Genomic DNA, 13219 nt, shown 5'->3' on the forward strand with positions numbered 1-13219 from the left:
GGTGGGAAACCCGTAAAGGGGGGCAGCAAGCCGCCCCCGCCGCTGCATAAGCCTTTCCCAGCCCGCCCCGCCAGCGCCTCCTCAGCCTCCGGGAGTTAACAGTTAATTAACGATCTGATTGTCACCTGGGGGGTAGGGGGAAGCCAAGCAAGCTGAAAGCCACAGCAGTTATTTCAGGTGCGGGATTCTTCCTTCCCGAGTACCTTACTCCCTTCCAGCCAACCCCCGTGAAAGCAATTAGGGAAGGAACTACCCCCCTGAAGAGCTGCTACCAGGGGCAAAATGAAGCCGCCCCCCCTTGTATGACCAACCCGGGAGAGAGTCATGGGGCTTCTGGAAAATCTCTCTACACTACAGCCCCCAACTGTATGGGACAGAGCATTGCTATTTGAAGAGAAAGTTAATAAATAATTCTGCCAGTCATAAACGGGATGCAAAAAAATGACTTTGTCTGGAATCATGTGCTGCATCAATATACTTCACCCAGAGCAGCGTATCATGCTAGAAGAAATCTAAGGGGTTGGTAATAATTTAATTGTCCTCTCCTGTTTCAAACCTTATGATCCTGACCGCTTCTAATCTGAAGCTTTTCTAAGTGGTGCTTCAGGGACGTTGCAGTATGATTTTAGCATTGTATCAGAACAAAATGCTTCCTTTATTGGAAGAGCAGCTCCAGGTTTGTTTGGTGGCTATCGCGGGGAATGACCAGAGGTGGAGTCTGTTCTCAGCATCAGTTTTATACAGCATATAAATACACGCAATAAAAATAACATACTAAAAGCAGGGAAATTTTGTCTATTCTTAAGGGACTATCCCACTCTGTAGCCTGCTGAGATGGCTTTCAATGTGTTCTGGGCTGGGAACCAAAGTTCAGTCCTCTGTAATTTGTCTTGCCTTGAGCTGAAAATACCTTTGTACTTTTGTCCCTTCTCACACGAGGTTCCTCAGGTTTTTACCCTTCACGTCCTGGCCTTTACAAAACCAAGCTGCTTCAAAGTATATAGCTATATTATCTGCCTTCTAAAATTAGTTTATTTGACTCTGATATATCTTTTTCCTATTAGCTCTCATCTCTTCTGTCCTTGCCCTTCAATTCACCTAAGTATTATAGGCACAGGACCAATTAAAAAAAATCATTAAGGTTGCACAATGAAAGCGTCAGAAGTTAGGAAATACCAGAAGATGGGTTGTATGACTTCACTTCGGTCCACTTGCTCATACATTTCATGACAGTCTTAAATTATGTAGTCCGGTATTATTTTGTTCTGGCCTTGCTTTATTTTGCAAGGCCTTGCCTTTGTTTAGGATAGACTCACTCTTGGGATGTGCCAGATTTATGCAGAACACGATGCTGGGACTATTCATGGTAGAACAACATAGGAAACCTTGAGGAAATGGATGCTATTCCTGCCTCTGTTCCAGACAGGATGCATGTGCTGCATCTTTTGTGCATGAGTTCATGGGTGTGAGCTAATTCCAGACTAGCTAACCTGGGTATTGGTAACAGTCTAGCATGGATCTCTGGGCAGGCTGAAAAACACAGGGGTGAAGAACATGAATGTTCTTTTAGCAGGACTGAGTTGCTGGCTCAGAGAGGCCAACTCAAGTTACCAATGCACCTCTGAAGCTAGTTAGACATGCAGTGTTTCTATGGTGATACTATGTGATGGATTAGAAGAAGTTGTTTGACTTCACAGCTGGCTCTAAGTTATGTGCTTGTCAATTTTCTGTGAGTCTTGCACAAGGCATCTAACTCTAGGAAGAGCTAAGCATTCACATTTGCAGCCAAAGTCCACAGGAGATGTAGCGCTGTGAACAGAGGACCTGTTGCTCACAGTTTTATTCTTTTGCATTAAATACAAGGAATTATATCTAAGATATCTGAATACACCTCTATCTGGAATAAACTACAAAACCCCAAATTCTAACTACATTGGTCAAATAATATAATAATCTAATCTGTAATAATGTAATTTTACTTCAGTTTCTTCTGGCAACTGTAACTGTCCAAGAGCAGCAACAGAATGAAAGCTGGTGTTTGTTGTCATCTAAATATGTCAAACTAAATTCAAGGCTTCAAATGGCAATTTGAACAATTAATATAGTGCAAAAAAAGTTTAGTTCCTAGCTGTTTTCAAAATGATCTGTATAAGCAAGAACTTAATAACTGATCTGCAACACCAATGAATTTATTTGGCAGAAAGCATAAGGAACCACTTCTCTGGGATATATTCTATTGCACACAAATAGTATCAGCAATAATTTTACAACAATGAGTAGACTTCAAAATGCTTTGGAAAAGAATGACTAGCAGGACGTCAAATGAATGCTCCTGCAAGCAAAAACAATGCATGTGACCAAAAAGTCAACAGATTTTTTCTATTTCAGTTCAAAAATCAATCCTCCTGACAAACCTCTCCCCAAACCAAACATAAAAGCCACAGAATGCAAATTCTTTAAATGCAAAGCAATAACTAAAATAAATCCAAATAAAATTAAGTCTTATTTAAGTTCTAGGAGAAACTGTACCTCTGTGTCACTACTAAACTAAGAAATTGTTGCAGCCAGACTCTACCTCAGCTTGCAAAACCAGAGAAAAACAAAGATAAAAATTACAGGAAATGGAAAGAAAAAACATTGAACATGGGGGAGGAAAAACTGGAGAACATGGAATAAACAGAATGGAAAGCTGAAGTTGCAGCATCATGAAAGTGATTTCCTCCCTGACAATCCAATAAGCAAGATGACGAATCAGACTCTGTGTATGCAATGCACCATGCAGTCTACCATACACCTCTGGTCCTACAAGTCAAATGCAACAGAACTATCCCCCTTTATTAATTACTTTAGGAGATGAATGCATTTATAGAAATACAGACTGTCATAACATCCCTTCTCCACTCATTTTCTAGCTTTACTACCTACCACCATAATCTGATTCTAATCTTCTTTATGTCACACCATGAGAACAGTCCCAAGTCCCATACGTGCCCAAATCTTTGCTACTGAGCTCCAAAACCTGCCTCAGCACAACTCTGTTTCATAGAGTTTCTCTCAGTCCCCTTGCCCCAGATATGCTAGAGGACTGCTCTCCACTGCACTGACCACTCAAGCTGTAGTAAGCATCAGTCCTCACATAGCTTGTTTAGTCACTGATTTGTGGTTGCATATTTCTTCCAGAGACTCTTTTCCAGGAAACAACTTGCTAAAGCCTGTCCCAGGAGCTTTAAAAACATCTGGTTAGTTGCTGTAGGACATCTCATCAGAACCCACAGCATTTGTCAGGAGTTCACAGCATGCAACCCCCACCTAGTTTGACGTCACTTTTCCAAGACCTGGTCAACCAAAGAACTACATGAGCTTGTGATTGCTCTCATGGTCCCTAGGGACTACTTTTTCTGGGAAGTTCAGAGTACTTTCTCCTGCCCTGGGCTGTGCAGTGCTCCTGTACTCCATCTGGGAGAGAGGACACAAGCAAACAAAACATATGACAGCAAGAAACATCATGGAGGTAACCCGGGTAGGCTGAGAAGGCCTCCCTGCTAACCAATTCAATCTGAAGTGGTGAGCACATTAGGAAGTGCTACTTGCCAACCAAAGTGAAGCCCTCAGGGCATGTATCTATACATAAGAGCATCTGCAAACCCATAAAGAAATACATTATCCAATAGGCACTAAACATCCTTGTGCTTCACTAGGCATATGCAGAGGAAGAAATAGGTCAAAACACACCCACTTGAAGAGCACTGTGAGCAAAACAGCAGGAAGAAGAAGGGGAAAGGGTTTGCAAAATTATGGAAAATGTGTCCTGAGCAGCTAGTGGTTTTCACCAGCTCAAGAGCAACATTAAACTGCAGGTTCCTCCCCTCCACTTGTTGCCTTGTTTCCATTAAACTACACTGTCATGTGGAACTCAAAATAAGTTTCCCACTTGTCCCCTCCATCCTTCCAATGCATGCCAGTATACTGGCATGACTCCACCTCTACATGTGTCCAAGGGTAATCCAAATCGAAGCTTCACAGCACTGAAAGCGGCCCTTCCCTCAGGTAAAGGGGACAAGAACTGATGCTTCCTCCCCTGGCAGGAGACAAACCTCTCAAGATCCAGTTCTCCCACCCATCAGTCACAGCCCCAGTGCCAAATGCGGACAGGCTCTGAGGTCAGAGAAAGCAAGAAGTCCTTGAACCTGTGGCTCTGGGTCCCTGCCCACCCAGCCTCACGTGCTCAGATGACTGACATAAGATGCTTTTGGAAGATGAAATACCTGTCCTTTTATGACAGGTCTGTCATTTCTACGGTACCATGTCAGGACTCACTGCTCCTTGTCTCCTTTCCAAGGAGAGGTCAGCAGCTGAGATGCTTTTGCCATTTTAAGCACAACTTGATGCCCAGTTTCTTTCTCTGTGCCTTTTATGAAAAAGGCCTCCCTGCTTTTTTTCCCTCTGGCTTCCTATTGCATCGGCTATCATTCTGGTCTCCAGAGCCCCGAGTTTCTGTCCTGTGTCCTGCTGGCTTCGCCTGTACAGCCAAGTCATTATTACAAGCACTAAGGCAGCTACTGCAGCTCTCGGATGTATAACCTTTCAACTTCAAACTTTTGGCCCACTTCTTTGGCCAGGGTTAACTGACCTGGATTCCTTTACTGGTTTGCAGCAGCCAAAGGTCTGGAAACAGGTGCACAGTTTTTCCTCCAAGTACCCTTCAGATTGGGTCTGCGCTTGAAAATATGATGTAGCAAGACAGTACACAAAACAGGGCTATAAAATAAAAGTGATACAAATAGCTATGATTAGACTCCATGGAGGAGGAGGGTGAGAAGGCTGGGTGAGCCTGACCATAAGTCAGGAATGGTATGACAGAAGCTGCTAGAAGCCTTGTCATATGTGAACAGCAGGCTAATTTCAATGAGAGACAGACATGGGCTGAGAAGGAGAAGAGTGCTTTGCACGTTTCTTACATGTAAGAGTTCAAGCTGCACTCAAGTCCTGGATGTAGGTACAACAGCTGGGAAAATTTTAAATGCATTTATTCCCATGACTGACTTACCCGCTTACAAATTCTGCCAGGTAATGACCGTTGCTGTGGGCCAAATGGTCACTTGCAACAGATCGGAAGAATCCAGTAGGTACGACACGAAACAGGACTGGCAGCATGGGGGAGGGAACCCATCCTTCACAGCACTGCAGGCTGAACAGAGCAGCCCTATGGCAGAAAAAGCTGGCTTGGTCTCCGTAACTCAGGAGAGCAATAGCTCATGGAACAGACTCTATTTTACTGCTCTGCTCCTGTTCCAAATGTGAGCCAGACCTGGCCCATATGAATATGATCAATAGGCCAATATCCAAAACATTTGCAATCTTAGTACAATACTCCTTTTGTTTCAGTGTTTAGGCATTTAATCCAGACAAGTGGAAAGCATCAAGTGATCTTTGCAATTTATTAAAAAATAAGCCATCTGTCATTTAACTCATCATCATTTCATTCATCATAAAACTCCCATTGTATGTGAACAGGAAGCTCTACTTCCAGCAGCCCAGACCACCTGCTCACAGCCTTTGTTTTTTGGGGAGTCATTGTTTTTGATTTGGACACCTCATTGAAACCTGGACTTTCTTGTCTGCAGCTAAAATATAATGGTGCAAGAAGAGGTCTGTCACTGAACTGTTATTATAGAAACACTACTGGGAATTGTGCCATGGTCAACTTTAACTTCCCAGATACTATTTGGGAAACAAATGCTTCTAATAATAAACTTGGGCCCAGCTAGCCATGTATACGATAGCTGCCAGATTTCTTCTCAGTAGTTACCGAGACAAAAAGAGACAACCCCAAATTAGTAAGTAATGAAGACAAGCAAAAAAAAGCTGGTCATAGAAAACAGCATTGGGCTGAGTACTCAGCAACTGTTTCCATTTACATTGAACAGAATAACAAACAGAAGCAAGTTGGTAATTAATTTTTTCAACTTCAGAAGGGCAAACTGTCAAATTAAGGAAACTCATTAGTGAATTTACCTGAAGAGCTGAAAGACTTGAATGTGGAGGGAGATTGGAATATATCTAGATCAAAGGTATGAAAACTATCCCACGTATATATTCCAAGCAAGAGAAAAATCTTCTTGGGAAGCACTTTAGGCCTGAATAAGTGAAAAAACCCACTGTAGAGAGGTTCTTAGGAGTCACAAATAGCAAACAATCCTGGTCAGCAAAGATAGCTGTGGTGCAGAGATAAAGATGCATAGGATTAAGGCCAGATTTCTCAAAAGTCAAATGAGCTAGGACATGCAAAATATGACTGAAGTAAACAACAAATAAATCTTCAGCCATTCACAGAAAAAGAGAACGTGCCTTAGGTAAGATAATATTTCTCTACTAGAGGTAGGGAAGCACTGATGCAAGTGTACAAAACTCTGGTGTTTCCTCCAGAACACAGTATATGATTTGGGCTCTCGAGAAGAAAACAGTTCTGGAGAAGATGCAGAAAAGGGTTACATGGAGAATGGACAGCCTGTCTTGTGAGAGCAGCTAAACAATGCTGGCATGAGAACAAAGCGGTACAAACTGGCTGCAAATGTAACGAATTCCTTGCCATAGCAGAAACGTGGAAACTTGCTCTGTTTTCTGCCTCTCTGCAGCACATTATCCTTTGGCTCTCTAGACTTTTCCTACAAGCCTCAAGTTTATTGTAAAGCATTGGAAAGGACCCTTGGCACAACATAAATTGGTGGGGTATGAAAGAATTGTTTTATGGATGTTTTTGAACAAGAAACTTGCCGTGCAAAGTTGCATGGCCATGCCTCAGACCTTCCAAATCCCCGCATACTACAGCTCTTCTGGTGCAAAATCTCTCCTCCTGCTCTTCACATCCACTCCTATAAAGAACTCCACCCCATTAACATCACCCTCAGGTCTGGCAGCCATCACCTCTGATCTTGCTAGAGAAAACATCCCCTCTTTCTTGGGAACGCACTTGTACCCAACTTTTTGGGGGAACTCCCTCTCCTAAAAGGCACAGGCATACCTCTAGCCTTTTCCCACTTTGTGGAATAAAGCATACCTAAGCCTGCCAGCCAGGAATCAGAGGCTGGGGCTCATTTCCTTTTTTTGCACCTATGAAAACCAAGACAGCTGCCCTTCTGGGTACTTAAAATGCTCACATGCCTGTTACATGTAGTTGCCTATGGTAGTGGGAGGACTGAATCAGATGATTCTGGTCTTTTCGGTCCTGGTGAGCACTCGTTAACAGTGAGACTGGAAATTACAGGAAATCATAAGGATAATCATAAGTGAAGTTTGGGTGACCCCCCTTGCAGCACAAGGCAGGGCAAGAAGCCCTGCTCATTTCCTGCTGATTGGCATAAATAAGTCTGAAGCAGGTACCTGCACTCTTGGCGGATGGGACTCAGTATGCCTCTCCTCCTGTCTTTGCCTCCATGGTAGTTTTGTCCGTGCTCTGGATCTGTGTTATAAGCAGGAAAATGACAGTGATCCACTTAAAATTAATGACAACAAAAATTTACAGCAGTACAGTATATAATAAAAAGGTGACATCCTCAATCCAGGCTCTCAGTGGTGCTTAGCCAAATTGTGCCGTACAAATAATCCAAACAAGCCTTTAGCTCAGCAGAGGAGTCTTACCTGTTCAGTCAGCTCCCGCTGGGTAAAGGCTAAAAGCACTGGCAGCAGCTTTTAGGCAGCTCAGACAGTCCCTTCCCCCTGCGCTGAACTTGTCACAGGCTTGAACTACATTACCAACTATATGCTACTGCAAGCATATTTAACCTTGTTCCTTAACTAAATGCGGGCTCTTCTGGCAGTAGAAGTGAATCCAGAACACTTGGAACTGGATTCCAATCTCCATGGAGCTACTGGTTTGGAAACACAACAATGGGATCAGAGACAGCTGTTTTGTCATTAGCAGTCATCTCCTTCAACTAATGGAGAGGTGCAGCAAGCAGCTCTCCTCCCCTGCAGCTGGCTCTGCAGGGAGCACTGGGTCAAGTTACATCTTTAGTGCCTATTTTAGGAGCTATCTTGGAAGCAGCCTCACCAGCGTACATTTAGTATGACTCCTGCACAACGATGCCACTGAGGTTTCACAGCCTTGTTAGAGAAATCCTAATTTGCCACTTGGTTTTCTTTAGCTGGAAGTGAGATTTAGAAAGCAGATATTTATTTGCCTCAACATACTATTTAAGTGTACAGGTAAGTGGGTGAAAACTCATCAGTGTGAGATTCTTCCCACATAATGGGCATCATTTGTAGCCCTACGGTCTTTCACCTCTCTCCTTCTTCCCTTAAAAGCATGGAAGGGCTAAGTCAGAATACCTACAAACACAAAAAAATGACTTTTTTGTAACTGGCCAGTGTTCGTAGTGACCTAGCTGAGAAGAGGCTGCAAACTTGCACCTTCTCTTACAGAAGTATGACCAGAATTAAGTAACTTTCAGTTATGTTACCCTCTCCCTGGCACAGCCGATACTTGCATCCTTACTTGTGCTTTTGAGCTGATCGTTTAACTTGATATGGCCATGTGGAAGTGTCTGTTATCTCCAGCAAGCACAAGTGAAGCCCAGCTGTCACTGCAACACAAGCAGTGAACCAGATGTTGCCTTTCAGTTATTCTTACATAAATCTAGATTTCATGTTACTGAAACAACTTCTATTTAAATCAATACAGCTAAGAGCAGAATCCACCTCATTGCCTATTTTAAACATTTTCTTTTTTTTTTTTTTCTCCCAAGGATTCTTTTTTTTTTTTTTTTTTTTTCTGTTTTAGTAATTGGGAAGCTCAGTTTTCCAAAAGTCCTTTTAACTTTCTTGTGAATATAACTGAACCAGAGCTGGTTCTTGCCCTGCAGGCATATAGGAAGAAGGAAAAGCTAATTACAGAATTAAATTACCTGGGACAAACAGCCTCACTTTGCCAGTTTAGCCAGCTATGCCATAAACTAGAGCAATTTGGGTAACACAGTACCTGGGATAGTCAGAAGTCTCTATTCAAATCAACTCTAATGTACATATGTAATAGTTTTTTCAAAATAATTCTACTTAAATAAATAGGTCTGTTAAGGATTTCCCAGTACAGTGCTTGGTAGGAGCTGCTAGGAAGTAGCCTGGTATCCCCACAGCAACCAAAGACAATCTTGATGGACTGTTGCCTGTTTTGCTTAACCATATAGTTAGAGCTGAATTGAGAAACTAGACGATGCTTTATGAAGTGAACAGCTACCTTTAGGTGACAGAAAGGTTGATCTAAAAATCAACAGTAAAGTCCACATCCTGCAGGTGGATATGTTCTTGTAACTCTGATGTTACAGCATCATGAACATGTGGAACAAACATGACAATTACCCCAGTGCTACTGTGCCACTGTTGCTGACAAGCAATCACAAACAGTGATTTACAACGGAGAACAAGAGAGAAACAATGATAGAGAAATTTGAGAGGAGACTCTGAAACATTGATACTGCAAGTCAAAAGGTCCACTTTGTTGGAAAGAAGGATCCTGTGACCCTTCCAGAAGAGGCAAATAGCATGGGACACTAACAGTAACAGTAGTTACACGCCCTTCATCTCTTAACAGAAGCAGAGGTGGTCTTTGCAGAAGTCACATCAAGGAGTAAAGAAGTATTTTCAGAAAGAAGAGGACTCGTAAGACTTTACCTTTTCCAGACGGAGCTCCTTTGCCTTTATTCTTTCTAGCGTTTCCGGTTTTCTACTCTAACCTGAGGCTGTTCTTCCAAAAGGGATTCATCCGCTGCTGTGTCTGCTTGTGAAGAGACAGTGTTTCAGCATGTGTGGTAGGTAACACAGCCTGCTTTCTGAACAGGTTTTCTTCTATCTAAAATGCCTGTAAAGTGAGTGATTACTAAAACCTTCATACCAACTTAACTATCACTTGTCACTAGAGCTTACCTGATATTTTTAGAATGCTCTCTTAAAATTTATCAGTGTCTTTCAGTGCTAAGAAGCTTCTGCAAAATAAATGCAACTGAATGCTGTAATGTGCCACTCTCCGAGTGGAAACTGCTTTCTAAGCACAAAAAAGGTGATTTGTTTCCCCTTTTTAAGACACATGCCCAGTTGTGTCTTGAACCAAGACACCAGACCGCTGCCACATAAATGATGACATATATCTTGATTTTTCAGGTCTTTCACACATGGAAGGAAAGAAAAAGAGTGACTTAAAAATAAAGAAAAAAAACTATTGAAAAGGGTTTTTTTGACATTGCACAGGTTTAGTTAATTTTCTCAACAAATATTACCTGTTTTTTGACAATAACTTCTACCTATGTCCAAAATGTCTGAAAAAAGAGTTTGAGCCAACACTGCAGTTCAGTTCAGACACATGATGGTCCAGATCTGTCTTCGATTGCTGGGATCTATGGGTCCTGTGGACAACTGTCAGCTGACTCTGAAAGCATTTCAGAGTTTAGGAGTAAGAAGATCAGGGCAAGCTGTAGCCATAGAACTGAGGAAGGGGATCAGGTTTGTTTTAAGCCAGTGCAGATCTGATGTTACTGTGGGACACCAAGAGGCAGAAATTCTGTGAGAAGACTTCTATTAGTGGCATCTGACTCTGCAGCCGGTCACTACTGATGACATTCCCTGGGACGTTCAGCCATTGGTATGCAGACTGCTTGCTTTTCCTCATCTACAGTTACGTTAGAGAACTTTTAAGGACTATATTGTAAATCAAAGACAAAAGGCACTCTTCCCTTGGGATCCTGCTGGAACTCTTGCTGGTTTACTTATTGAGCTCCTCAGAAGTCCCGCAGACAGACTGGGGAATGCTTCTGGTGTCTTGGCCCGCAGATAGCTTACTAAGCAGATTTTTTTTATTATTATTTTTTCTTTTTTTAAAAGTCAGGAATATCAGGAGCCCTACAGATCCTGGCAGCCCTCTCAGGAAGGAGTGTCCAGGATTTTCAGATTCTTTGCCCCAATAGTCTAGAAATTAGAGAATCACAGATGCTCCCCTCCCTCTCCCACTATGTGAGCTGGAAGGGAACAAACAAGCCCTATGGCAAACCCAGGGGCTTTTGAAATTGGAAGCCTGCACTGTCTTAATCTTCCTCAGTCCTAATTTGTTGAAATTAGCAAGCCAACATTTTTCAGATTGCTGTTCTATGGAGAGCTTAGCAAATATCTTTCATTGCAGTTTGGAATGAAGACAGAATTGCTGATTTTCGAAGTCATCTGCAATGTGAATTTACTGTTCCCTCTTCCTGCCTCTGGTTTGGGAAGTGTCAGAATTGTGTCTTTGGAAAGACAGACGGGCAAATACAGGTCTGAACAAGAGGTAATTAATAATTGTCTGCAGATATTACAGTAGCTAGTTTGAAGAGGAAAAGCCTCTGACAGATTAAAAAATATGCAATTCCAAAAATGGTTCTAACCTTTTCCATGAGAATATAAGAGATATAAAGGAAAAACTGATATTAAAACTACAGCAATAAATTATATGTGGAGATTTGCTAAAGTATATATAGTATGACCACTGTTACGCCTTACTACTTTAGCACTTTTTTAGGGATCAGTTTTACTGAACATGTTGAAGATGCCATGTTTGGCTGTTGAGTTGATTAAACTGAGCAAAACCAGTTTTTCCTAAACAACAGGAATAAAAAACAAACATACCTTTGACTAGGAAATAATTTCTTAAACTCAAATACCATGAACTGGAATTCAAGAGAGAGCCTGAATCAGATTATTTTATCTACCAGCATCTTTAAGACGAAGTGTATCCACAGTCCTCAGAGGCAATAAAGAGACAGCCAAGCTGATTTAAATATTGGGCAAACAGCCAGAATGCAGATCTGACCATCCTGATGTTTGTCTGTGGTCTAAAACAATTCTACTCCCACGCATGTGTTTAAGTTCTATACTATGAACTTTAAATAACTTTTTTTTCATCAAAGCAAAAAAATTAATGATGAAAGATGCTCCACTTTGGAGTAAGTAAGCATTCATTTGATTAGTGTATTTGATAGTTAAGCCTGCTGAAAAGGAACAGAAAATGCAATTGCCAATGTAAAAAGAGAAATAATCAATTATTGGTATCGAGACCATGGACCTTGCTTTATCAACTAGGGGGGAAAAAGAAATTCTGATTGTTATTAGTTCTTACTTTCAGCTAAAGAAGCTACTTTTTTTTGGCAAAATTGGTACAGGCTCTTTGCAGCTTTCACCTGCGCAGGATGGTCAGACTCACATTTACTAATACTTGGGCTGATGGGTACGCTTTATCAGCTACGGGGAAAAAAAGGGTCCATGATATACCAGTGTTAAAAAAACCCAAAACAACAACAACAAAAAAACAACAAAAAAACCCAACAAAACTTATTCATACTTACAATACAAATTTTCTGCTGTTTGTTTATATGCCTAGAGGCTCAGTTGTATCTAATGGTTTATCTTGCTACATGTTTTATCTCTGAACACAATATGGTCAATTGTCAGTATCAAATCTGCCAATAATTTATTTTGTAAAAAGCAAAAGACCCAAACCTAATTATTAGAAATAATAGCACATTTGTAGACTAATGAAATATGTTTGATAAGTTTATCTGTTTGTCCTATTCTTCAGTTGCCTACACACAAATCTTGATATTGTAAATTTGCTCATTTGTAATTACTGCTGTAAGTTTTCCTACAAAATTACAGGTGGATTTGCAGCATCTTGGTTTAAAATTCATTTTAGTTGGCTCATATGAATGTAATCACTAAAAAACAAACAACAAAACCCCCAAAAACCAAGGCAGGCAAGCTCAGTATTTAGTTAAGAGTTTTGTTCAAAAATAGACCTCGACTGTTTATAGTTCTGTAACAGTTGCAGGGATAGGTTACTTGTGATAACATGAGAAACATTTTGTGGTGTGCAAACAGGCATGGGTACATGTTGGGATGGGAAGGTGACAAGTAGCAACAGTGAGCTCACCAGTGAAACTTTGAATCGGGAAAGGGCATGACTCAGATTTTCAAGAACTGCCAACCAATTGCAGAAATGTGTTCCTGGGGTGACCTAATAAGCTTTTGTCACCCTCAAAGTCCCTTTCACTCCCGCGAAGGAAATAACTGGAATACTTTGTTAACGTAAGTAGCTACAAAACCAGTCAAGTTTTCATTGCTTGAATTAATGAGTGTAAAGTTGCACTACTGATTCCTACAAATGAAAACGCCTTCAGGAAACAAGAGCAGTCTGGTCTGTGCCACT

At 41.4% G+C, this 13219-nt stretch overlaps 1 long non-coding RNA gene across 1 annotated transcript in view; it reads left to right on the forward strand.

The window, feature by feature from the left end:
* Window positions 1-13219, forward strand: part of LOC138685714 (uncharacterized) — a 25086-nt gene continuing 11867 nt past the window's right edge. Inside the window, exon 1 of the long non-coding RNA XR_011325113.1 lies at window positions 1-519. This is a non-coding gene — a long non-coding RNA (uncharacterized lncRNA). The remainder of the gene's footprint in view (window positions 520-13219) is intronic.

Source organism: Haliaeetus albicilla, chromosome 6, assembly GCF_947461875.1.
Source record: "Haliaeetus albicilla chromosome 6, bHalAlb1.1, whole genome shotgun sequence".
NCBI lineage: Eukaryota > Metazoa > Chordata > Aves > Accipitriformes > Accipitridae > Haliaeetus > Haliaeetus albicilla.